The sequence below is a fragment of the Schistocerca gregaria genome, chromosome 2 (genome assembly GCF_023897955.1).
Source record: "Schistocerca gregaria isolate iqSchGreg1 chromosome 2, iqSchGreg1.2, whole genome shotgun sequence".
NCBI lineage: Eukaryota > Metazoa > Arthropoda > Insecta > Orthoptera > Acrididae > Schistocerca > Schistocerca gregaria.
Genome location: NC_064921.1, coordinates 591,410,827 through 591,436,632, shown reverse-complemented (window position 1 = coordinate 591,436,632; position 25,806 = coordinate 591,410,827). Strand labels below are relative to the sequence as shown.

Genomic DNA, 25,806 nt, shown 5'->3' with positions numbered 1-25,806 from the left:
TGGAGGAAACTGTCAGAGGATAGAATTCGAAAGAAAATGATGAAAGCTGTGGTCTATTCAGCTAGGCGAAAAGGGGACCTAGAAGAAGGTGGATTGACGACGTAATAATGGAGCTCACCAGTATGGGAGTCCGGAAAACAGCAGCAAATAACCGAGAATTGTGGAGGAAGATCGTTAAAGAATCCAAGGCTCAGCAAGTGCTGTAGCACTACTGAAGAAGAAGAAGAAGAAGAAGGTGATAGAGTGTTATTTTGGAGATAGTAGACATTTGTTATGTTTGAGAGGGGAGGCGGAGAACAAAATGTAAATAATATTAATAGAATATTGTTTTGGAAATCTTAGACAACGGTTTTTTTAGGGGGATGGGTTGGGGAAGGGGACGGGACAAAATAATATTCCAAACTTGCCACACTCTGTAATCAGGTAGCATCGTTCAGAGGACAAATATTGAGACTTGAAATGACTTGACTTCTACGACAAATTAGTATTGTCAAAGTAAACGAATAGCAGTTCTTTGGCATTTACATCGTATTTTCGTCATCTACTTTGGCTAAATTCAAATACTGGAAGACGCTAGCGCCATTACGGTATTCTTCTGGAACCTGCTAAATCAAGAAGAATGAGATGAGAGTAACATCAAGACGCAAATTAGAAATCAAGCACTTGTTGTTTCGCAGTCGTCACCGTAACGACACATTAAGCAACTGTGTGTAAATCAGAGCTGCCTACGGCTCTAACGAACTGCACGAGGTTTGCAAGTTGCACGAAGCTAGCAATACGATACAAAAACATGGGCTCGTCCGGGATTTGAACCCGGGACCTCTCGCACCCTAAGCGAGAATCATACCCCTAGACCAACGAGCCGTTCGTGAGTGAGAAATCCTTTCTCTTGAGTGAGACGCAGCGAGGCGGTCCAGCTGCGCGCAGAACGCGGCGCGCGCTGTGCGGCCGGCGGCGGCTCCTGTGTTCCGCTCTGGCCGCCTCTCGCGAGGCGAGCCACACCTGTGCCGCACTCGTGTACTGGTCGGCATCACGCAGTAATGATAAAGCTAACTTAATTGCAAACTGCAGCATTAGCAGACAAAATCAACATTTTTCTTCGCTCTGCTCAAACGTTAGATGAGCAAGCAGATCGAGAATTTGACGTCGTGTCGCCTTCAGCATACTTTGGACATGAAACAAAAGCCCGCATTAGAAAGACTCAGGAAATATGAGAACACCCGTCTTAAAAATACAAGCCTAACGCGAGAGCATAAAATTCTATTGTCTTATTTTCAACTTGACTTCATGTCTTTTAAAATGACACCAATTCACATAAATTTCTGTAGTTGTCTCCTAGCGTCACCGAATGCTACAAAAAAGTAAAATTATATGGGGTTGTTGGCTGGCAGCCGCCGAAATGCAAGTTCAACCTACTAATTGGAAAGCATTTTCCTGTCTTTCCTGCACACCGGCACCTTTCGTTATGTGAGACGTGTGTTAAGTGTATCTGATACGTGCGGAACACTGAAATCGGTGTGTGTACTGTGGTGTCATGTTTGCGTTGTATGACAATCAGAGAAGGGAGAAGGGGAGAGTCGATGCCAGCACGAAAGGGGACGACGAGCGTAACGTTCCCACCCGATGGACGGACCACCACCAACAGTGTCACGTGCCCACACTCCTTGAGACACTGCGGAGATATGTGAAATGTAATCGAAGACACGGCGCAAAGTCTAGAGGTCAGGACGCCACCACCTCCTCTCTCCTTTCACGGAAAGACGAAGCCTAAGATGCAAACATCGCGTGGCATACTTGGTCGGTTACCCGGCGATCATCGATGTCAATGAGTGATGGGTGTTGACCATATAGGCTACTGAAACTGTGAGCGTTATCAAGAAGCAATTTTAACTTGGTGAAGAATAGCATAAGACCACGCATGTGACTTATTGAGTCCAATACCCGTCATAACAGTGCTTACAATAGGGCGATCCGTATGTTACGGTGAAGTATGATGCCAGGTAGAGAATCCTACCTAGGGTAGCAATATGCATAGATGCGCACTCCTGCTCATGTCCCTCTGCACAAGTTGCTGAGCAGTAATGATTAGCATGTCGACGCATGGTTGGTTGGGACAACTTGGGATGGGGGAGAGTGGGTCGCACATCTACTCTTACCTGAACAAGCAGAGACGTGAGGGCAGCCGAGGGTGTTGCATTTACAATGGCTTGCTAACTCGTCAACACTCACCATAGCTAAACTGTTGACGTGGGAGCGCAGCCTTAGGTAACAGCTAGTGAACAATAAACAGAATAGTACAAGCATTCGAACATTATGTTTGTGCTGTTCATCTAACAAACCAGAATCACAAATAGCTAATAATGAAATTAATGTAATTCCACGAGTAATGCCAAGTGAGCACATAAAAGCTATTCGTGGTATAAAGCGAGCTATGATCCCAGCAAATTTCAGAATTACATTCGAAGTAATTACTGTGCTAGATCCGACCGCTGTGGGGGAGAGGTTCTAGGCAAATCAGTCTGGAAGGTTCTAATCCTGCCTCGGGCATGGATGTGTGTGATGTCCTTAGGTTACTTAGGTTTAACTAGTTTTAAGTTCTAGGGGAATGGTGACCTCAGCGGTTAAGTCTCATAGTGCTCAGAGCCATTTGAACTGTGCTAGAAAAAGCAATACATAACCAATTTTCTGTAGAAAATAATCCTATTCTTAAACTAGAAATAAATAAATGATTATTAGCGGAGAGTATCGGAACCTTAGCTTTAGAATGATAACCTTCTGTCTGCGACGAATCGGGATGAATTTCAACTGGTGCAATAACTTAACAGAGCAAGCTTGATGGTAGATCTCTCTACAGTCATCGTTCAGCAATACAGAATTGTCTTCCCTGGCCATAAGTGTGCAGACCTTATCAAGAGTATCAGGCACTCATCCACCTGGCAGTATTGCTGCGTAGTGGATGGCTTTTGTAACAGCCGTTACGTCACGTCCGGTAGATGCCGCCTGGTGTCATAAACGCTGCAGCTCACAAAGGACGACGATGGATAGCAGCTCTGCGAGCTAATCTCCAAACTGTTTTTGTTAATGTCAAATACATGTGCCCAGCCTGAAGTACGCATTGCCATGCAGAATTGGACCCATGGCCTCCAGTTAAGTCTTTGTTTCTCAGCCCCTCCCACCCTCCCTACAGTGTTTTAATTTGTTCAGACTCAATGAGGAACCTGCAGACTCAATGAGGAACCTGCAGGCTATCGACCGATGCTATTCGCGCCACCCTTAGGTCTTTGCTATCCATGACCTTCTCTTTTCCCTTTGCTGTGCCGCCTGTTCCGTTGTCTTTCTCTGGGTTCCAAGTCATGTGGGCATTCCAGGGATTGAACTGGCTGACCGTTTGGATAGAGGAGCAGATACTTACCCCCGATTTTCTTTCTTGGATCCAGCTTTGGATATGCGGATCTACGCAAAATCTCTCTTTGCCCAAAAACGGAATTATATCTGTATCCAAGTTTCTCGGGTGTCAAGCCGGACCCGATCATCGAAGTTCCACGATATTTCGGCGAATACCCGTTCTGCCAACATCAGGTGGTGCTGATGGAATGATCTGTCTGCGCTGTCTCCGTGGTATATATGTCCGCGGGGTCACGAGTCGTACCCTGGCGCGGACGGCCGACGTTGCGCCTCGTGGCGGGAGGGGAGGGGGAAGCTGCGGCCACGCCCGGTGGTAGGCGCAGTTCACGTCCGTCCGCCGTTGTGGAAGGATCTCGTCTCGCGTCCGCTAGCGTCGTTGCTCTTTGATGGTGCTTAATAATGGTTGCCAGGCCTTGCTAAGTTGAAACCCGGTGTCTCTGTTGATGAGGTTATCTGTTACGCGAATTTCTATGGCCTCCTTGTAGATACTTTCCCAGTAGGCACTTGCGGCCGTCAGGATTTTTGGCTCTTCGAATTTCGCTGTGTGTCGGGTTTCGATGGAGTGTTCTGCTACGGCCGAATGGCTGGTTTGGTGTAAGCAGCTGTGACGTTAATGTTCATTGCATCGGTCCGCGACCGTGCGAACTGTTTGGGGGATGTAGGATTTGCCACAGCTGCTCGGGATTTTGTATATGCACTCTTTCTTAAGGCCTACATCATCTTTCGGTGTTCCTAGTAGGTCACAAATCTTTGATGGTGGTCGGAAGCGAGCGGTCGCGAGTTCCTACCACCACTGCGGATGCAGATGAACTGCGCCTACCACAGGGCGTGGCCGCAGCCTCCCCCCTCCCCTCCCGCCACGCGGCGCAACGTCGGCCGTCCGCGCCGGGGTACGACTCGGGACCCCGCGGACATAAATACCACGGAGACAGCGCAGACAGATCATTCTATCAGCACCACCTGATGATGGCAGAACGGTTATTCGCCGAAGTATCGTGGAACTTCGACGATCGGATCCGACTGGACACCCGAGAAACTTGGATACGGCACATTCACCGGTAAAGCATCAGATCACAGAATTCTATCTATTCCTCAGAGGAATAAATTCCGCACAATCAAGGAGCCTGCTGCAGTTTGGCGCTCTTCCTTCTGCTCCTCTCAGAAGGAGTCCACTATGGTTTTATGTTGTCTAAGCATTGGTCATACCCAGCTCACCTATTGTTTCCTCCTACCTAACGACCCACACCCACAATGTGGTTGTGGCGCGAGACTGACAGTATCCCACATATTGGTGGAACGTCCCCTTCTTTCGCCCCTTTGTGTTAAGTATCGTATTGCCGATTCCTTATATTAAGTATTAGCGTATGATTCATGGGCGGTTGAACTTTGCTGAGTTTTTTCTGTGAAAGTGGTTTTTATTTCCAGGTATAAGGTTCCACTTTAGTCTTGGAGCACGGGCTGGTTGGTTGCGGTTGGAACTTCTTTTCAGTCTCCTCTGTCTGTGACCCCATGGCCGCCACTTTCTTCCAGTCTTTAGACTTGGTCTCACCTTTTATGCCTTTTCTGTGTGTTTTTAATGTATATTATTTTATAAATTGACTCCCCCTGACTGGATCAGTCCACTTTTAGCGGACTCACTTTCTTCTGGGACTAACTTTGGTATAGCGAGGCTGATGACCTCGCCGTTTGGTCTCATAACCCCTCTCAATTAATCAATTAAGTAATGACCGACGTCACCCATATACGTGTTATTGATCATTACTTAAACATAAATCCTATTATAACCAATGGTTTGAGGAAGAAATTGTCCGCTTTAATATGTCGACCGTTTTATTTCATTATATAATTGATATTTTATTAAACTGAAGTTTCTGTTAATGGCAAATTCGGCTAACTATTCAAAAATAATCTTTGTAATTAGATCTATCTGCTGTGAAACTTCCTGGCAAATTATAACAGTGTGCCAGACCGAGACTCGAACTCGGGACCTATACCTTTCGCGGGCAAGTGCTCTACCAACTGACCTACACAAGCACGACTCACGCCCCGTCCTCCCAACTTTACAGAAGCTCTCCTGCGAACCTTGCAGGACTAGCACTCCTGAAAGAAAGGAGGCGTGAGTCGTGCTTGGGTAGCTCAGTTGGTAGAGCACTTGCCCGCGAAAGGCAAAGGTCCCCAGTTCCACATCCCATATTAGACTTGCAACGTAAAACAATACTACATAGACAAGAGCTAAGCATTGACAACCGTGGCAAATCCCAGTCACAGGACAGCGAAGAAAATATACAGGGCGCTGAAGAGAAGGCCTGCCAGAAACAAAATCGAAAACAAGTTCCCAAATTACAACTGGCCACAAATATGGAAAAACATCACGGAAACCACGCTACCAAAGCATGTGAAAGCGAGCTGTTACCGAATTGTAAACAGGGCGGTACCAACAAACCAAAAATTAGCCCAGATAAAACTGAGAGAATCAGACAAAAGTGAAGCATGCAACTGTATCGACACATTAGAGCACCGCTTCACATGTAAAAACGGGGTCAGCATATGGGAAACGTGACAGAGAATGGTTGCAAAAATAAATAGAACGGACCAGCGAGCTATAACAACCACAGTAATCACTGCGCCCGACATCAAACTATTTCCCAGGCCGAAAAGGCTAGCAACTCTGTGGATCCTCGGCATGAGAGGCCACGCCATCGTGACGAAGCGGCAGACGGACCACTTCGACTTCCTGATGGACCTCTGGGAGGAACATAAGGAAGCCCAGCAGCACAGGCGGTACTCCGAGAACGTCCAGAACTACCGGATACCCTTGCAGGCAGCCATCGACGACGTCTTCCCCGGCAGCACGTGACCTCTAGCGAGCGTCCCCACAGCAACCTCCAAAGTGCAGTGCAGTGATCAGAGTGATAATAGTATAAATCCAAAAAGAAAGTGAAAGTAGAAGTGCGCCAAAGTGTTTTAAGAAATGCAGCAAAAAGAAAAAGAAAGTGTTTTATCTGTGTATACACCATAGGGTGTAGTGGTTCAAATGGCTCTGAGCACTATGCGACTCAACTGCTGTGGTCATTAGTCCCCTAGAACTTAGAACTACTTAAACCGAACTAACGTAAGGACATACATCACACACATCCATGCCCAAGGCAGGATTCGAGCCTGCGACCGTAGCAGTCGCACGGTTCCGGACTGCGCGCCTAGAACCGCGAGACCACCGCGTAGGGTGTAGTGTTTCAGTGCTACAACCTCCCAATCACCACCGAAATAAAATGTACAGATTAAAGCGTTCTTTCCTTTCCTAAGTGCCACAAAGTTATAATAAGTACTAATAAACCCTTTCACTCACCTCTACTTCCACCTTTCGTCCTTCAACTGTCAGATCTGTCTTCCATGTAAATAATATATGATGCATGCTTAACCGCCGAACTGAAACTGGACCTCCTTTGCTTCTACCATCTTTTCTTGCCTTAAATGCAATATGTAACTTAAATACATATAGTGAAATGTAATCAATATACAAATAACTATGCTCATTTTTTAGTATAAAGAAAGGTCCTGTTGGCTCAAAAAAAAAAAAAAAAAAAAAAATCGAGTCTCGGTCCGGCACAAAGTTTTAATCTGCCTGGAAGTTTCATATCAGCGTACAATCCGCTGCGGGGTGAAAATCTCATTCTGGACATATATCTGATGTCATTCGTTGTCAGTGCACTTGTTGTTTTAGTTGTACGTTTTTCCACAAATCATTTAGGCCAGGTTTCTTAGAAATCCACGCCTTTCCTACCAGTTGGATTCATAAAATTATGGTCAAACTTTCTGTATGCCGGCCAATGTGGGATGGTTATAAACGGACACACTAGATGACGGAACAGTTAACTTTCTGGTCAAAGCCACTTGAAAAAGAAGGTATATTTCCTCCTCTGATAGAGCTGTTTGAAAATTGGCAAACGACGGCTTCCAATTACAAGCGCCCAGATGTGATGACAGACTGTGTAACGAATGATCAGTAGCACGTTATCTATCTGAATGACGCTACCAACGCGAATGGTGTGGCCGACGTAAAAGAGCTTCCTACGCGTCGCGCGAATGGGAGATGACGTAACGGTACTGCTGACAGCCAGTCTGCGCTTGGCGGCACTTTCGCGTATCTGGTTCACGGCCTGGCGAAAGTTGCACATTCCTTCGGTAGCTCAGTTGGTAGAGCGGTGGACTGTAGAGGAGCTTAGTAGCAGATATCCATAGGTCGCTGGTTCAAATCCGGCCCGAAGGAAAATTTTAAATATTCGTGACTTTGCTTCTCTTTACAAAATAAGCTACACTTTAATCCAACAAACTGTTGTGATATTTTCAACACAAAGGTATGACTGAGACAGAATCAGCATATGGTAGCTGTTCTATGCGTGTATTTCACATCTGCATCTTCGTGAATATTCTGCTATTCACAAGTAAGTGCCTGTCAGAGGGTTCAATGAACCTCCTTCAAGCTGTCTCTCTACTGTTCCACCCTCGAACGGCTCGCTGGAAAAAAGAGCACTTAAATTTTTCTGTTCGAGCCCTGATTTCTCTTCTTTTATCGTGATGATCATTACTCCCTATGTAGGTGGGTGCCAACAGAACGTTTTCGCTATCGGAGGAGAAAACTGTTGATTGAAATTTCGTGAGAAGATCCCATCGCAAAGAAATACGCCTTCGTTTTAGCGATTGCCACTCCAATTCACGTAAATGTCTTTGGAACTATCTCCTCTATTTCGTGATAATACAAAACGGGCCGACTTTCTCTGATCTTTTTCGATGTCATCCCTCAGTCCCACCTGATGTTTATTCCACACCGTACTGCAATATTCCAGGATATGGCGGGCAAGCGTGGTGTAAGCAGACTTGTCACACATTCTAAGTGTTTTGCCAATGAATCGCAGTCTTTGGTTTGTTCTACTCACAACATTATCTATGTGATTGTTATTTGAAATTGTAATCCCTAAGTATTTAGATGAATTTACACCCTTCAGATTTGTGAGACTTATCGCGTAGGCGAGATTTAGCGGATGTCTTTTAGTACTCACGTGAATAACCCCACACTTATCTTTATTCTTGGTAAATAGCCACTTTTCGCACCATACAGATATATTATCTAAATAATTTTGCAATTTGTTTCGGCCATCTAATTACTTGGTAAAATGACAGCATCCTCTGCAAATAATCTAAGATGGTTACTCAGATTGTCTCCTATGACGTTAATATAAAGCAGGAACAACAGAGGGCCTATAACACTTCCTTGGGGAACGCCGGATATTACTTCCGTATTACTCGATGACTTTCCGTCTATTACTGCGGACTGTAACCTTCATGACAGAAATTGCGAATCCAGTCGCACAACCGAGGGGAGATTCCATAGGCAAACAGTTTTGTTCAAAGACGTTTGTGCTTTCTTGCTGATACTATCGTATAACCATAGAAAGCACAGATTTTATTAAAATGCATCGTAAAAATGAGAAGTTAAGAATAATATTGCATTTCTGTTGTACAGCACTGACAAAAGGAACAAGCGATTATTGTGGTTTTTAGAGACTTAACTGGATTCATAAAAACGAGAAAGAAATCTCGTAACTTATTAAATACGGAGAACACGATACATTTCACATCTGGGATTTATTAAAAGTTGAACACGTGTTCCTATCCTTGTCAGCGTCATGGCTGATGTCAAGAAAGAAAATTTGAGAAAGAATGCTTTAGAGACAATGTCTGATGTACACGAATGGAGTTCGACACAGTGAACAGAATTGAGGGCGTATTGTAAGGTACCCAAACAAATTCTTCTTTTGATCTGCGTGTCTGTTGTAAGAAAATATTAAGATTAGATGAATGTATCATAACAGAATCACAGAATTTTCTGAAATTCAAGCACATAGACGGTACCTTTAGTGATAAACTTTCTAATCCAGGAATTGATACCAAAAGTATAGTAATCCTTATCGTACCATTTAACTGAAAAAATCTATACAATCATGTCTGAACTCCTTCGATAATGTAATTGACCCACATACTCTAAAGAGAGAGAAAAACACAAAAAAATGGTTCAAATAGTTCTGCGAACTATAGGACTTAACATCTGAGGTCATCAGTTACCTAGAACTTAGAACTACTTAAACCTAACTTAACTAAGGACATCACACACATCCATGCCCGAGGCAGGATCAGGAGCTGCGACCTTAGCCGTCCAGCGGGTCCAGACTGTAGCGACTAGAACAGCTCGTCCACTCCGGCCGACAAAAATCCTTACTCTAAGCCTATATTTCCTGCCTAAAATTCTATGTCGACCTCTTCCTGGTTGTTATTTTGGTAACCATTATTCCTGTTTCTTGCCGATTGCTTATTACCGTCCCAGGTCCTTTGTGATTTACTATGTTGTACCAGAGAGTGTCGCTCTTTTTCCGTGTACCCTCTTTTCGAGTTGCCATTACTCTTATGTTGTTTGTGACCGTTGTAGTTCGGTACTGGCCTACTATCCCACTTGGGTCCATTATTGCGACGGTTGTTATTTTGTTCACACTGTCTGCAATTCTCTCGCGCCTGTGCGTTTTGAAATGCGAATTCCAGTTCTCGCAGAATGCCCTTAAATACCTCATTATCGCTACCACAACGACCGGCAAGTGATTGTTGATATGAGATGGGAAGTTTCATGCAACATAATCTGATGATTTCCGCACCGCTACGTGGGTTGTCTAGGTACTGGTTCCTTTTGGTCACATTTTCAAAAAATCTGACCGGACTCCGGTACCCTGCCCCTTCCATATCTCGGGACATCATAATTTCTTGTTTGCTTCTTTCTTGGGTTACTTTTGACAAATTAGCCCAAGAAGGCATTTTTGAATTCTTCGAACGAGACGCTCGTCTTCGCTACATTTCTCATGTACTCAGCGGTCGCGCACTTCATATTGGAGCAAATAAAACCCAGCGGGTAAATCAATGGCCAGTGTGGGGGCAAAGATAACTCGAATTGTCCCATAAAAGTTTTGGATACAAGCTATTATCTTCGTCCTTGTAGTGATGAGACTTTCGGACGGATACAAAATGCTTGTAGTCAAACCGGTCATCATTTCAGTTATCATGTCGCCCGTTCTTACGATTCTTATGAACACCGGGACGTGGACGAATTCGTTCCGACAGGCCAACGTCATCTCTGCAGTTGTTCGGTACATCTAATCAGCCGAAAGCAATTGTGCTCACTGGACTGCTGCCCGCTGTCCGTGTTTACCTCGGTCGTTGCCTCACAGCTGTGAATCAAGGCGTGGCTCCCGTTGCTTACAGTGTCAACTTCGTCACACCGTGAAGCGTTTATGTCTGTTCCGGCAAGTGACGGTTCAGTCGACGTAGTAATCACACCGTTCTCCTTTCCTGGTGTCTCCGTAATGAGACTTTTGACGTCGTCCTCTAAATTTCTTTTTAATATCGCCATCTCCTCTTTCCACATCTCGTTAGGCCCTATGTCCGGTTGCTTTTGTTGCTTTTCTTAGACACATTTTATCAGGCTTTGTAGCCTTGATACCATGACCTTTTCTACTTTTGCCGTGCTTTGCGTGGAGTCCCGAGTTTCTCTCGCTATTTTCCTTGCACCTTCGGCAATTAATTTGGCTTCAATTGCCGTTCGTTTGATGATGGCAATCTGTTTCTCTATTTTGACGCCAAGATTCTTTACCTCCTCTTTTACTTCCCTATGAACTTCTGTGAGCCTATAGTTCAGCTCCAAATTGGCCTTTTTAATTTCGGCATTAAGGTTGGCGCTCTGCTCTAAGTTCACCGTTTTGCATCTCTTGCAACAGGTCCGAAATATTTTTGAGAGTAGCTGCATTTTGATCCTCGTCCTTTCTTGGCTGAAAATGCGACTCTTCTCCTCTGTTCTGAGGAACCCTTCGATATCTAGACAAGTACCGTCTCCGCGCCCCCGTCGGCTCACCTGTGAATGAATCATTTGATAATGGTCGGACACCATTTTGTTTGAACACACTCTGGCTTCTTAGGCTGGATCTTCCATACTTATGGATTAATCCTGTACTCCCTGCGTCCCCCGAACCCTCAGTATCACAGCCTGAATCAACGTCCTTGCTATTCAGCGGACTAAACAGGTCGTAAGACCCAGTTTCACGAAGCTGTAACTCACGTTCGTCACGCTCATTGGTAGAGCTTTCGCTACTATCACCCATGTTCTCCCGAGTAACAGTCTGATTATATTCTGCCGTTGCCTTGGCTTTTCCCTCGTTATCATTTGCACTGTTATGTTACACGAAAACTCAGAACCCAGGTACCTCTTACACTCAATAATTAGATAGCACAAAACATATATCAGGACACAAATTGATACACTGGGTGTGAGCAGTGACCTGACAAACAGTACATGAAGACGTCCCCCAAAAAGACTAGTACCAATGATTGTGTTCTGTGTGCTCAGCATCGGCTGATTACAGCACTGCATATCACAAGTACTCCAACAAATCATAAATACAATGCATAGGCACCGATAAATGTCAATTTGAAAGGACAGCACATGAAAAAGACAATGTAACTTATTTTAACTAATGCTACCTGTCTTTCCATTCAAAATGGCTAAGCAATGGATCACGTGGAAAAATTGCCTTTTTCAATACTACTTCCTACTATATCCCGAAGTATTGTATCCTAGCATGGGTCAGCCAAATGTAACACCCCACCCGTCACTTATCTAGTTTTGGCGTGTGTTCACCCCAGATAAATGACTAACAGATCAACAGAGAGTGCAAAACTGACGCAATATCAGATAACGCAAAGAAAGTTATAAGGCCCTGTGACTCCTGATTGAACTGCAGTGGCAATGTTGACATTAATTAATCCTTTTTTTAAATTAAAAAATGGGTGAACATTGATGTCATATTCAGCTATTGAACACTAGATGCAAATGTTGAACATAAATTTAATGAAGAAAGTGATCTGGGGTTTCAACTATTGATTGAAAACAGATGCAGTCGATTAGCACAAATTTAACTCCCGACCTTCAATCGTCACATTACGTGAATCTACTAACAGGAGTGGGAATAAATTCCGTTTATGTGGAGTAAACAGCGATAAATCAAAATTAATTCCTATCGGCTGACCCAGGCGTAATGCGAAGTGCGAGAAGAATTCTGCAATACACAGCCTATGAAACCCTCATGGAAACTTTGCCGGCGTGATCCAACAGATTAATCAGTGGCCTAACTCAAGCCGGAGCGGTCGCAATATCACCGAATTCGGCGTGGCAGTGCGGTGTCGTTGTGCGGACGTCGGCCACCCTCGTGGTGGTGCAAAGCTGCGCTCGGGTATTAACTCCTAGCTATCTTGCTCAGTACAAAGCTGAACGACAACTTTCTATCTCCAAGCTCAATCGTTGCGTTTGCAAAGTCATAAGCTGCCGAGATGCTCACTCTCTCTCAGGCAAGCTGAGTAAAGAAAGCCACATCCGCACTCTAGGCAAGCTGTGAATGGAAGATTTCTACGGAGTCCGCTCTTTGCCTCGGTTAACCCTCCAGGAAAATCACGAATGCCTGCTCTGGGAAGTGAACAAATTCCCACAAAATTTCCCTTCCTCTCAACTTCTGCTATTTAGCTGCTCCCAGGCCACCCATCAAGGTTAGCTTCTGCATAAAACACCAATCTTTCTGGAATTCTGACTCCCAGGAGAGTACTTCAAAGCTTGCCGGAGTCGCCGAGCGCTTCTGGGCGCTACACTCTGGAACCGCGCGACCGCTACTGTCGTAGGTTCGAATCCTGCCTCAGGCATGGATGTGTTTGATGTCCTTAGGTTAGTTAGGTTGAAGTAGTTCTAAGTTCTAGGGGACTGATGTCCTCAGAAGTTAAGTCCAATAGTGCTCAGAGCCATTTGAACAAAGATGCACGAGCACTGTTTTCGGCAATCCTTACACTGGTAATTGAGCGCCCCCTGTCTATCGTAATGATCGAGGCGCGGACAAAAAGGGGGCGGGGGTGTTCATAAGGGTATGACACCCATTTTAGTAAAAGCGTTTATATTGATAGCCATATTAATTTCCAAATTTAGTAGCTAATTTTTAAAGAGAATAAAAGTCTAGAAAATGGGGAGATATTATAACAAATTAGAAGCTTCGTTTAACACAGGGTGCTTTTCATTTCCGTTCCTGAAGGTCAGACCACGTGGTTTGTGTCCTGACTGTCTTTAGACAACGTTCCAGCCAGGGAAAGACGGCCTCTCCAAGTGTGACCACACCTCTTGCCATCAGCAAACCGAAGATGGTTCGTAAGTCCTGAGGTGGAACCAGTAAACCATAGCAAGTTGAGGGTAGGCAAGGTAGAGGATTAATTATGCTTCTCTAAAAAAAATAATTAAAAAAAGATAGTAAGACTTTCGCGGACATAGATGCAGGCGACAGAAATATGAAGCTACAGCGTTCCCTCCAGTTTTGTACTTTGCAGACGTGTGTTTACAGTAATGTTAGAGCTAAATGAAGTACTGATTGTACCGAGTGGACTTTCCAATATTATACCGTATAATAACTTGACACATCTAGTTCTGAAATTTTTGGGCAAGGGATTTTTAGATCATGTATCTACCTGATTTATGATTTATTGTAAGTTATACTAAAACGATGGACCAAGTAATGACCTAAACAAAGTATATATTTAAAAAAAATTGGTGATAATGGTAGAATGTAAATACAGTAAGAACCATTGAGCGAAAAATTCTACACTAAATCTATGGGCCAATAAGGGAGGAAGAAGGCTGGGGAATACCTACACTGCTTAATTACAAGAGTTAATACAATGTAGGGAGATAGTAAAACGTGTGAAATCACACCGATAAAGATGAATAGGACACTTGGAGAAAACTGTCAGAGGATAGAATTCCAAAGAAAATGATGAAAGCTGTGATCTATTCAGCTAGGCGAAAAGGGGACCTAGAAGAAGGTGGATTGACGACGTAATAATGGATCTCATCAGTATGGGAGTCCGGAAAACAGCAGCAAATAACCGAGAAGTGTGGAGGAAGATCGTTAAAGAATCCAAGGCTCACTAAGGGCTGTAGCACTACTGAAGAAGAAGAAGAAGAAGAAGACGGTGATAGTGTTATTATGGAGATCGTAGACATTTGTTATGTGGAGAGGGGAGGCGGCGAACAAAATGTAAATAATATTAATCGCATATTGTTTTGGAAATCTTAGACAACAGTTTTTTTAGGGGGATGGGTTGGGGAAGGGGAGGGGAGAAAATACAATTCTAAACTTGCCACACTCTGTAATCAGGTAGCATCGTTCAGAGGACAAATATTGAGACTTGAAATGACTTGACGTCTACGACAAATTAGTATTGTCAAAGTAAATGAATAGCAGTTCTTTGGCATTAACATCGTATTTTCGTCATCTACTTTGGCTAAATTCAAATACTGGAAGGCGATAGCGCCATTACGGTATTCTTCTGGAACCTGCTAAATCAAGAAGAATGAGATGAGAGTAACATCAAGACGCAAATTAGAAATCAAGCACTTGTTGTTTCGCAGTCGTCACCGTAACGACACATTAAGCAACTGTGTGTAAATCAGAGCTGCCTACGGCTCTAACGAACTGCACGAGGTTTGCAAGTTGCACGAAGCTAGCAATACGATACAAAAACATGGGCTCGTCCGGGATTTGAACCCGGGACCTCTCGCACCCTAAGCGAGAATCATACCCCTAGACCAACGAGCCGTTCGTGAGAGAGAAATCCTTTCTCTTGAGTGAGACGCAGCGAGGCGGTCCAGCTGCGCGCAGAACGCGGCGCGCGCTGTGCGGCCGGCGGCGGCTCCTGTGTTCCGCTCTGGCCGCCTCTCGCGAGGCGAGCCACACCTGTGCCGCACTCGTGTACTGGACGGGCGCACGTGCTGCAAGTCTGGCAGCTTTCAGCCAAGGCTGCCTACCTTCACAGCTGCGTGGCGCAGTCGAAATTGTTGAACTTCAGCAAGTATAACGACTTCAGGAGCAGAGAAGAGAATCAAGTCGGGATCACGCAGTAATGATAAAGCTAACTTAATTGCAAACTGCAGCATTAGCAGACAAAATCAACATTTTTCTTCGCTCTGCTCAAACGTTAGATGAGCAAGCAAATCGAGAATTTGACGTCGTGTCGCCTTCAGCATACTTTGGACATGAAACAAAAGCCCGCATTAGAAAGACTCAGGAAATATGAGAACACCCGTCTTAAAAATACAAGCCTAACGCGAGAGCATAAAATTCTATTGTCTTATTTTCAACTTGACTTCATGTCTTTTAAAATGACACCAATTCACATAAATTTCTGTAGTTGTCTCCTAGCGACACCGAATGCTACAAAAAAGTAAAATTGTATGGCGTCGTTGCCTGGCAGCCGCCGAAATGCAGGTTCAACCTACTAATTGGAAAGCATTTTCCTGTCTTTCCTGCACACCGGCACCTTTCGTTATGTGAGACGTGTGTTAAGTGTATCTGATACGTGCGGAAAACTGAAATCTGTGTGTGTACTGTGGTGTCATGTTTGCGTTGTATGACAATCAGAGAAGGGAGAAGGTGAGAGTCGATGCCAGCACGAAAGGGGACGACGAGCGTAACGTACCCACCCGATGGACGGACCACCACCAACAGTGTCACGTGCCCACACTCCTTGAGACACTGCGGAGATATGTGAAATGTAATCGAAGACACGGCGCAAAGTCTAGAGGTCAGGACGCCACCACCTCCTCTCTCCTTTCACGGAAAGACGAAGCCTAAGTTGCAAACATCGCGTGGCATACTTGGCTAGTTACCCAGCGATCATCGATGTCAATGAGTGATGGGTGTTGACCATATAGGCTACTGAAACTGTGAGCGTTATCAAGAAGCAATTTTAACTTGGTGAAGAACAGCATAAGACAATGCATGTGACTTATTGAGTCCAATACCCGTCATAATAGCTCTTACAATAGGGCGATCCGTATATTACGGTGAAGTATGATGCCAAGTAGAGAATGCTGCCTAAAATAGCAATATGCATAGAGGCGCACGCCTGCCCATGTCCCTCTGCACAAGCTGCTGAGCAGTAATGATTCGCATGTCGACGCATCGTTCGTTGGGACAGCTTCAGAAGGGGAAGAGTGGGGTGCCCATCACTAGCTACTCTTACCTGAACAGGCAGACGTGTGAGGGCAGCTGAGGTTATTGCATTTACAGTGGCTTGCTTACTCGTCAACACTCACCATAACTAAACTACTGACGTGCGAGCCCAGCCTTGGGTAACAACTAGTTAACAATAAACAAAATAATACAAGCATTCGAACATTATTTTTGTACAGTTCATCTAATGAACCAGAATCACAAATAGCTAATAATGAAAATAATTTAATTCCAGGGGTAATGTTAAATGAGCACATGAAAGCTATTTGGCGTATAGAGTGAGTTATGGTCCTAGAAAATTTCGGTACTACATTCGAAGTAATTACTGTGCTAGAAAGAGTAAGACATAAGCAATTTGCCGTAATACTTACAGAATGTCTGCAGAGTAAGCCAATTCCAAAAACTGGAATAAAATTGCCCTACTTCATAGGAAAGAAGGCAATAAAATCACAAAAAGCTGTAGTAGCTGTAATGAGCAAGATATTCACTATTATAAGGCAAAAACGTTAAACATTTATGTAAGCAGAGCAGCAAATTAGTTTTACAAGTGGATGGAGATCGCTAAATAATTTACAATTTTTGAGCTAAACCACAGAAAGGAGCAGCAAGTCTAAATTAACACTTATCCTGTCACTCACAGATTCTGAGAATGTTTTTGATTTACTTTGAACAAAATCGTCTTTAACACAGCTTTAAAAAAAGCAGTGCATAAAGTATATGTTAGTATACTGAAGAATATATACGTTATTGCTTGAGCTAGTGTTAGATTTCATCACGGTAATGGTAAACTGATAGCAGCCATAGAAAAACATTCATTTGCTGTAGAAAAATATTCCTATTTTTAAACTGTAAATAAACCAATTCTTATTAACGAAAAGTATTGGAAACTTTGCACTAGGATGAGAATCTTCTGTTTACGACGAATCGAGATGAATTTCAACTGGTTCAATAACTTAACACAGCAAGCCTGACGGTAGGTCTGAATTATACTATGACAAAATGATGTCCAACAATACGGATCCAATTGGACGCCTCAACAGTCATTGGTCAGCACTACAGAATTGTCTTCCCAGGGCAACAGCAGGTCACTTAGGCCATAAGTGTACAGACCCTATCATGGGTATCACGCACTCATCCACGTGCCAGTAATGTTGCGTAGTGGATGGCTTATGTAACAGCCGTTACGTTACGTCCGGTCGATGCCCCCTGGTTTCTAGGAGCTACAGTCTGGAGCCGAGCGACCGCTACGGTCGCAGGTTCGAATCCTGCCTCGGGCATGGACGTGTGTGATGTCCGTAGGTTAGTTAGGTTTAATAAGTTCTAAATTCTAGGCGACTGGTGACCTCAGAAGTTAACTCGCATAGTGCTCAGAGCCATTTTGAGCCCCCCTGGTTTCATAGACGGTGAAGCCCACACTGGACGACGATGGATAGCAGCTCTGAGAGCTAATCTCGAAACTGTTCGTGTTAATGTCGAATACATGTGCCGAGCCCGCAGTATGCATTGCCGTGCAGAGTTCGAACCATGGCCTCCAGTTAAGACTTCTTTTGTCATGCCTCCCTCCACAATGTTTTAATTTGATCACACTCCATGAGCAGCCTGCAGGCTATCCACCGCTGCTATTCGCGTCACCCTTTGATCTTTGCTATTCATGACCTTCTGTCTCCCCTTTGCTGTGCCGCCTGTTCCGTTGTCATTCTATGCGTTCCAAGTCATGTGGGCATTCCAGGGATTGAACTGGCTGACCGTTTGGCTAGAGAAGCAGATACTTGCCCCCGATTTTCTTTCTTGGATCCTGCTGTGGATATGCGGATCTACGCCAAATCTCTCTTTGCCCAAAAACGGAATTACCTCTGGTGCGCTGCTCCTCGGGTGTCCAGCCGGATCCGACCGTGGAAGTTCCACGATATTTCGGTGAATAACCGTTCCGCCATCATCAGGTGGTGCTGATGGAATGACCTGTCTGCGCTGTGTCTGTGGTATTTATGTCCGCGGGGTCCCGAGTCGTACCGCGGTGCGGACGGCCGACGCCCGGTGGTAGGCGCAGTTCATCTGCGTCTGTCGTGGCGGTAGTATCTTGCGTCTACTCGCGCCGTTGCTCTTTGATGCTGTTTAATAATGGTTTCCAGGCTTTGCTAAGTTGAAACCCTGTGTCCCTGTTGATGAGGTTATCTGTTACGCTAATTTCTATGGTCTCCTGTTAGATACTATCCCAGTAGGCACTTGTGGCCGTCAGGATTTTTGTCTCTTCGAATTTCGCTGTGTGTCCGGTTTCGATGCATTGTTCTGCTAGGGCCCAATGGCTAGGTCGGTGTAAGCGGGTGTGACGTTCGTGTTCCTTGTATCGTTCCTCGACCGTGCGAACTGTTCCGCCGATGTAGGGTTTGCCACAGCCGCACGGATTTTATATACGCCCGCTTTCTTAAGGCCTGCGTCATCTTTGCCGTTCCTAGTAGGTCACGAATCTTTGCTGGTGGTCGAAAGACTGTGTCAATCTTGTGTCATCAATTCCATCAGCACCGCCTGATGGCGGAACGGTTATTCGCCGAAATATCGTGGAACTTCGACGATCTGGTCCGGCTGGACACCCGAGAAACTTGGATGCAGCACATTCGCTGCGAAACCTCAGATGACGGACTTATATCTGTTACGCTACTCCTCAGAGGAATAAATTCCACACAATCAAGGAGTCTGCTACAGTTTGCCCCTCTTCCTTCTGCTCCTTTCAGAAGGAGTCCACTGGGGTTTTATGTTGTCTACGCATTGGTCATACCCACCTCACCCATTGTTCTCTCCTACCGAACGACCCACACTTACAACGTGGTTGTGGCGCGAGATTGACAGTATCCCACATATTGGTGGAATGTCCCCTTCTTTCGGCCCTTTGTGCTAATATCGTTTTGCCGATTTCTTATATTATATTAGCATACCTTTCATGGGCGGTTAAACTGTTCCTGAGTTTCTTCCGTGAAAGTGGTTTTTATTTCCAGGTATAAGGTTCCACTTTAGTCTTTGAGCACGGGCAGGTTGGTTGCAGTTAGAACTTCTTTTCAATCTTTTCTGTCTGTGACCCCATGGCTGCCCCTTTCTTCCAGTCTTTAGATTTGGTCTCACCTTTTATGCCTTTTCTGTGTGTTTTTAATGTATATTATTTTATAATTTGACTCCCCTGACCGGATCCGTCCTTTTTAAGCGGACCTTCTTTCTTCACTGACAAATTTCAGAATAGGGATGACCTCGCTGTTTGGTCCCATAACCCCTCTCAATTAAACAATCAAGTAACGAGAAACGTCACCCATGCACGTGTTAGTGATTATGTAAAAATAAATCCTGTTGTAACCAGTGATTTCACGAATAAATTTCCCACTTCAGGATGGCGAACGTATTATTTTACTATATAAATGAAATTTCATTGAATTGTAGTTTTCTAGTTAATGAAAAATTAAACTAACTATTCAGAATAACCTCTGTAATTATATGTATCTGCTGTCATTCGTTGTTAGGGCAGTGACAGACTTGTTACGTTTTAGTTGTACGTTTTTCCATAGATCATTTCGGCCAGGTTTCCTCGGAGTCTATGCCTTTCCTACCAGTTGGGTTCATATAATCATGGTCAAACGTTCTGTATGCTGGACAAGGTGGGAAAGTTATAAAAGGGGACACTAGATGACGGAAGAGTTAACTTTCTGGTCAACGCCACTTGAAAAAGAAGGTATATTTCCTCCTCCGATAGAGCTATTTGAAAATAGGTAAACGACGGCTTCAAGTTACAATCGCCGAGATGTGATGACAGACTGTGAAACGAATGATCAGTGGCACGTTATCTATCTGAATGACGCTACCAACATGAATGGTGTGGCCGACGTAAAAGAGCTTCGTTGGCCTCGCGCGAATGGGAGGTGACGTAACGGTACCGCTGACGGCCAGTCTGCGCTTGGTGGCACTTTCGCGTATCTGGTTCACGTCCTGGCAAAAGCTCCACATTCCTTCGGTAGCTCAGTTGGTAGAGCGGTGGACTGTAGAGGAGCTTAGTAGCGGATATCCATAGGTCGCTGGTTCAAATCCGGCCCGAAGGAAAATTTTAAACATTCATGACTTTGCTTCTCTTTACGAAATAAGCTACACTTTAATCATACAAACTGTTGTGTTATTTTTAACAGAGAGGTACGACTAAGACAGAATCAGCATATGGTAGCTGTTCTATGTGTGTATTTCACATGTACATGTACGTGATTACTCTGCTATTCACAATTAAGTGCCTGGCAGAGGCTCCAATGAATCACTTTCGAGCAGTCTCTCTACCGTTCCACTCTCGAACGGCGCGCGGGAAAAAAGAGCACTTGAATTTTTTTGTGCGAACTCTGGTTTCTCGTATTTTATCGTGCTGATCATACCCCCTATATAGGTGGGTGCCAACAGTATGTTTTCGCAATCGGAGGTGAAAACTGGTGATCGAGATTTCATGAGAAGATAGAAAAGCCCCTGGGCCTGATGGCATTCAAAACCGTGTCCTCCAGAAGTTCATGGATAAAGGCGTAGAATACCTCACACACTTAACGAATGCCATCCTGACACACCAACACTTCCCTGACGTTTGGAAGGCGGCCAAGGTCCTGATGTTCAGGAAGCCAGGGAAAGACCACTCTCTCCCACAAAATTACCGACCCATCAGTCTGCTGTGTTCGCTCATCATCGCCAACGACACCCCAAGGCCGGAGCAATTCGGCTTTAGGAATCACCACTCGACAACACAACTCCTCCGCGTAGTCGAACATATAACACACGGCTACAACAAGAACAAAGCCACAGGGGCCCTGTTCCTAGACATCGAAAAGGCTTTCGATCGTCTCTGGCGCAACGGACTCATACGCAAACTAAGCGAAGCTGGTTTCCCGGACGGACTCGTACGTCTCATACACTCATATCTCACGAACAGATGTTTCAACACTAACGTGCAGGATAAGCAATCAACACAACACGGTATCCAAGCTGGAGTACCCCAAAGAAGCATCCTAGGGCCCATCTTGTTTAACCTGTACATTAATGACTTCCCAGCGACACAAAACACGACGTTAGCCGTCTAACAGCCATCCTCGCGCAAGACTGGAAACCGTCGACCATCAATTCACGAATACAGACAGCACTCAGAACAGCTGAGCCTTGGTTGGAGCGATGGCGCATTAAAGTAAACGTCAAGTGCGAACCAGTTCTGTTCACACGCAGACCGAAAATACTGCGCAAACACCAACACTGTAGACCAATAACACTACATACACGCTCAATACGTTTCCGAGAGAAAGTCAGGTACCTTGGTGTCTGGCTGGACCGGAAACTTACATGGGGGGACCACATTGAATACGTTGCCAACAGAGCGCACGCGAGGCTCAAACAGCTCTACCCAATGCTCAACAGGGAAAGCACACTGAATAGGAGGGTGTCGAGGTCCATATACATGACACTGATTAGACCTCTGATGACGTACGCAGCTCCCGTCTGGGAATATGCAGCTCCTACACGACTGCGCCGCCTGCAGATCATACAGAACAAGGTGCTACGAATCATTAGCAACGCTCCACGCTACACACGCACTGTGGATCTTCACCATGAATACCGCCTTGATACCCTCAAGGAAGTATTCAAAAAACACGCCACACGACTATACAGGAACTCGAGACACTCCAACAATCCTTTCATTCTCACTCTGGGAAACTACGATCACAACCACAGGTGGAAGCACAAGCGGCCAAAGACACTGCTAGCTAGGGCATAGCCACCTGTGGTAAACTAACATACGCAAACAGCGACAAACGCCGGTAAGCCTCTGCATCTCAACAACACTGACTGGCAACTACCAGCTGCTATTAGAGCCGAGCAACAGGCCAGAGCAGGGACACCGACGAGCTCGCCCAGAGACGCACAATCTGCCAACATTCCCTCACACTGTGCTTCCGGATATTACCTATCGGACATAAGACCGATAACAAACCTAAGTGTTGCAGGTTGCTGACGCTGAACGAGGACTCTGTACCAGCACCCAGCGCCAGCCGCCGAGCAGCACAAACGCACAACGTCAAGGTATCCACATGCATGATACTCACTACTAACAAAGCCTATCCTTGCACAACCTATCGCAGGCAGCAAGAAACCGCTACTGCTCTTAGCACTCGACCTAACTACCGTAGAGGTTTTTTTCCCTTGGCTCTTGCCTTGGCACTTTTTTCCCATGCCCTTAAAACCGCTACCCTTCGTCAGATTTAGACCAATCTATCTCCAGATAAGCGCGTGTTAATGGTTAATATTAACCAGACGTACGCAATCATCGCAGTACCCACATCCTGCGACACCTCACTTTAGTGAATACTAACCCTTAAGCAGAGATGGCAGTAGACCTATTGTGTTGGCCATCATGCCGATGTGAGCGTGGAGGGGTTCCTCATAAAAAAAAAGGATATCGTCGCAACCAAATTTGTTTCAGCGATTGCCACTCCAGTTCACGTAAATGTCTCTGGCACTATCTCCCCTATTTCATAACCGAAAACGAGCTGCCCTTTGTACTTCTTCGATGTCATCAGTCAGTCCCACTTGATGCGGATCGAACACCGCCCAGCAATACTCCAGAATAGGGCGGACAAGCGTGGTGTAAAGTCTCTTTAGTAGACCTGCCCACCTTGTAAGAGTTCTGCTAATGAATCGCAGTCTTTGGTTTACTCTACCCACATCATTATCTATGTGATCGTTATTTGAAATTGTAATCCCTAAGTATTTAGTTGCATTTACACCCTTCAGATTTGTGTGACTTATAGCGTATTCGAGATTTAGCCGATGTATTTTAGTACAAACGTGAATAACTTCACATTTTTCTTTATTCATGGTAAATAGCCACTTTTCGCACCATACAGATATCTTATCTAAATAATTTTGCAATTTGTTTCGGCCATCTAATTACTTGGTAAAATGACAGCATCCTCTGCAAATAATCTAAGATGGTTACTCAGATTGTCTCCTATGTCGTTAATATAGAGCAGGAACAACAGGAGGCCTATAACACTTCCTTGGGAAACGGTGGATATTACTTCTGTGTTACTCGATGACTTTCCATCTATTAGTGCGAACTGTAACATTTATGACAGAAATCGCGAATACAGTCCTACAATTGAGGTGAGATTTCATAGGCATACAGTTTTGTTCGAAGACGCTGGTGCTTTTCTTGCTGATAATATCGTAAAACAATAGAAAGCACAGATTTTATTAAAATGCCCCGAAAAAATGAGAAGTTAAGAATAATCTTGCATTTCTGTTGTACAGCAGAGACAAAAGGAACAATCGATTATTGTAGGTTTTAAAGGGTGAACTGGATTCATAAAAACGGGAAAGAAATTTCGTAACTTATTAAATACGGGAAACAAGATACATTCCACATCTGGGACTTATTGAAAGTTGAACACGTTCAAATGGTTCAAATGACTCTGAGCACTATGGGACTTAACATCTGTGGTCATCAGTCCCCTAGAACTTAGAACTACTTAAACCTAACTAACCTAAGGACATCACACACATCCATGCCCGAGGCAGGATTCGAACCTGCGACCGTAGCGCTTGCGCGGTTCCAGACTGATTCGCCTAGAACCGCTCGGCCACTCCGGCAGGCGAGGAAAACACACCCATGACAGGACCGGAAAAGAGCGATGATTAAAAGGGAAATCACAAAACAACTACTGGTATACACAACAACTGCTATATTTAAAGCATTAATAACAAACGACTGGCAGTCACGTACAGGAGCTGTGTGCTGTTGTAAAGGGTATGTTTCGGTAGACTGCACCTGTGAACAAACATCCGTCATAGCTACCACACATCATTTGTGGAACTTAAGGTGTGGTATTCTTAGTTGATACATTAGTTATTTTCCATCGCAAGTTTATGCTTCCTGCGTGAGAACGTGAGATGTTTTATATCTACGATCGAACGTCCACGGAATGGCGTGTCCTTATTAATTCCGTGCGAGAATAATGGGAGAGGAACATTTTTTTTTTTGGTCATCAGTCTTCTGACTAGTGTGAAGCGGCAACCTACGTGCTCAATTATTTGCTAGTTGTATTCCAATCTCTGTCTTCCTCTACAGGTTTTGCCCTCTACAGCTACGTATAGTACCATGGATGTCATTTCCTCATGTCTTAACAGATGTCCTATCATCCTGTTCCTTCTTCTTATCAGTGTTTTCCACATATTCCTTTCCTCTCCGATTCTGCGTAGAACCTCCTCATTCCTTACCTTACCAGACCACCTAATTTTCAACATTCGTCTGTAGCACCACATATCAAATGCTTCGATTTTCTGGTTTTCCCACAGTGCATCTTTTTAATACCATACAATGCTGTACTCCAGACGTACATTCTCAGAAATTTGTTCCTCAAATTAAGGCCAATATTTGCTATTAGTAGACATCTCATTGCCAGAAATGCCATTTTTGCCATGCTAGTCTACTTTTGATGTCCTCGTTGCTTGGTCCGTCATTGGTTATTTTACTGATTAGGTAGCAGAATTCCTTAACTTCATCTACTTCGTGACTGTTAATCCTGATGTTAAGTTTCTCGTTGTTCTCATTTCTGCTTCTTCTCATTACCTTCGTCTTTCTTTGATTTACTCTCAATCCATACTCTCTACTCATTACACTGTTCATTCCATTCAGCAAATCAAGTAATTCTTCTTCACTCTCCCTCAGAATAGCAACGTCATCAGCGAATCGTATCACTGATATCCTTTAATCTTCAATTTTAATTCCACTCCAGACTCTTTCTCTTATTTCCATAATTGCTTCCTCGATGTGCAGATTGAACAGTAGTGGCGAAAGGCTACATCCTTGTTTTACATCCTTTTTAATACGAGCACTGCGATCTTAGTCGTCCACTCTTGTTGTTCCCTCTTCGCTGCTGTACATATTGTATATGACTCGCCTCTCCCTATAGCCTTCCCCTACTTTCCTCAGAATTTCTAACATATTGTACCAGTTAAATTGTCGAACGCTTTTTCCAGGTCCACAAATCCAATGAACGTGTCTTGATTTTTCTTTAATTTTGCTTCCATAATTAGCAGCAACATCATAATTGGCTCTCTCTTGCCTTTACCCATCGTAAAGCCAAACTTATGGTCATCTGTTGCATCCTCAATTTTCTTTTCCATTCTTCTGTATATTTTTCTTGTAAGCAACGTGGATGCACGAGCTGTTAAGCTGACTGTGCGATAATTCTCGCACTTGTCAGCTCTT

General features: G+C 44.5%; 4 non-coding genes across 4 annotated transcripts; 2 read left to right on the top strand and 2 right to left on the bottom strand.

Moving 5' to 3' along the window:
* Window positions 1-792: 792 nt before the first annotated feature.
* Trnap-agg (transfer RNA proline (anticodon AGG)) lies at window positions 793-864 on the bottom strand. Its single transcript has one exon. It is a non-coding gene; the product is annotated as a tRNA-Pro (tRNA).
* Window positions 865-7,581: 6,717 nt separating this feature from the next.
* On the top strand, window positions 7,582-7,672 carry Trnay-gua (transfer RNA tyrosine (anticodon GUA)). The gene is given in 2 exon segments: window positions 7,582-7,618; window positions 7,637-7,672. It is a non-coding gene; the product is annotated as a tRNA-Tyr (tRNA).
* A 7,381-nt stretch (window positions 7,673-15,053) lies between these two features.
* Window positions 15,054-15,125, bottom strand: Trnap-agg (transfer RNA proline (anticodon AGG)). The gene has a single exon. It is a non-coding gene; the product is annotated as a tRNA-Pro (tRNA).
* Window positions 15,126-20,526: 5,401 nt separating this feature from the next.
* Window positions 20,527-20,617, top strand: Trnay-gua (transfer RNA tyrosine (anticodon GUA)). Its single transcript is given in 2 exon segments — window positions 20,527-20,563; window positions 20,582-20,617. It is a non-coding gene; the product is annotated as a tRNA-Tyr (tRNA).
* The last annotated feature ends 5,189 nt before the right edge of the window (window positions 20,618-25,806 follow it).